Source organism: Pteropus vampyrus, unplaced genomic scaffold (genome assembly GCF_000151845.1).
Source record: "Pteropus vampyrus isolate Shadow unplaced genomic scaffold, Pvam_2.0 Scaffold198, whole genome shotgun sequence".
Classification (NCBI taxonomy): Eukaryota; Metazoa; Chordata; class Mammalia; order Chiroptera; family Pteropodidae; genus Pteropus; species Pteropus vampyrus.
In genome coordinates this window covers 1,366,327-1,367,923 of record NW_011888979.1, presented here as the reverse complement: position 1 = coordinate 1,367,923, position 1,597 = coordinate 1,366,327, and the positions used below count along the sequence as shown (strand labels likewise).

General features: G+C 37.3%; 1 pseudogene; it reads left to right on the top strand.

The window, feature by feature from the left end:
* The first annotated feature begins 327 nt into the window (after positions 1-327).
* Positions 328-978, top strand: LOC105300016 (annotated as a pseudogene).
* Positions 979-1,597: the final 619 nt, after the last annotated feature.

The following is a 1,597-nucleotide window of genomic DNA, read 5'->3' as shown; positions in this document are numbered from 1 at the left end:
AGGCATAGAGGAAGAAAGATGAATTTCTATCTTATTTCATTTCATCTGTCACTTAGACATTATAATTTTTCAAACAAAAAGAATTACTTAGTTTTTGATAATTTAAATCCTTGATGTAATTAATAGGTAGTTTTTCTGGTCCATCAACTTCATCATTTTTTCCCCATTCTTTTGTGACTTGCAGCTCTAAGTAAGCACCGCAGTAATAGCTGAATAAAATAATCAATCTGTAAAATATGCACTCATTTTGATGATTTTTTTGTTCCAATTAAAATTTTGGAATATTGTTAAAAAGATGAATGTCAACAAAATGTTTCTGGCCTTTTTTTTTGTCTGACCACAGCCATCAGGTAAGCCAAGATGGGGGCTTACAAATACATCCAGGAGCTATGGAGGAGGAAGCAGTCCCATGTGATGCGCTTTCTTCTCAGGGTGTGCTGGTGGCAGTACTGCCAGCCCTCTGCAATCCACACGGTCCCCCATCCCACCTGGCCAGTTAAAGTGCGCAGGCTGGGATACAAGACCAAGCAAGGTTATGTCATATATCAGATTCGTGTGTGCTGTGGTGGCTGCAAACGCTCAGTTCCCAAGGGTGCGACCTACGGCAAGCCTGTCCATCACGGTGTTAAACAGCCAAAGTTCGCTGGAAGCCTTCATCAGTCTGTTGCCGAGGAGCAAGCTAGATACCACTGTGGGGCTCTGAGGGTTCTGAATTCCTACTGGGTTGGTGAAGATTCCACATACAAATTCTTCGAGGTTATCCTTATTGATCCATTCCATAAAGCCATCAGACGGAATCCTGACATCCAGAGGGTCACCAAACCAGTCCACAAGCACAGGGAAATGCGAGGGCTGACATCTGCTGGCCTCAAGAGCTGTGGCTTTGAAAAGGGTCCCAAGTTCAACCATATTATTGGTGGTTTTGGTCCTGCAGCTTGGAGAAGGTGCAATGCTCTCCAGTTCTACCGTTACCACTAATATAAGTAATGTTTGTAAAATTCTTACGTAATAATTTAGGACAGTCAAAAAATGTTTTGGAACAATTCATGAAAACTATTATGGTAGATAAAGGGGAATCAATACAAATTTGAATGACTGTTGCAGAAGAAGCAAATTTATAATGTGGAAAATCAGCCATTTCCTTTACTAAACAATTTCATTCTATTTCTTTGCATGAGAGAAATGATTGTTGTTTGATTATACATAATTAAATAGGGAATGTTACATTAGGAGTGCTAAATTCTGGCATCTGTTCCTTAATGTGCTTTGGTTTTGTTTTGGCAAGTAATATTAAGAACATATTTTTTCCTATAATAAAAATAATATGTGTATTCATATATATGTATATTTAAGAAAACAAAGAAGAAGGTTATTCATAATTTCACCACCAAGAAATAACAACTGTTAATATTTTGGTATCTATTAGTCTAGTCTTTATGTATGTAACCATTTTATCAAGTGAACTTATATCAGTAGCATATACTCAGGAAAAGGCATAGTTTCCCTCCAATGCTTTCTAATGTGTTCTGTTACTTATTCCTTCCTGTTTGTGACAATATTGCTGACATTCTTCATAATTTTTTCATTTTCTCTCTTT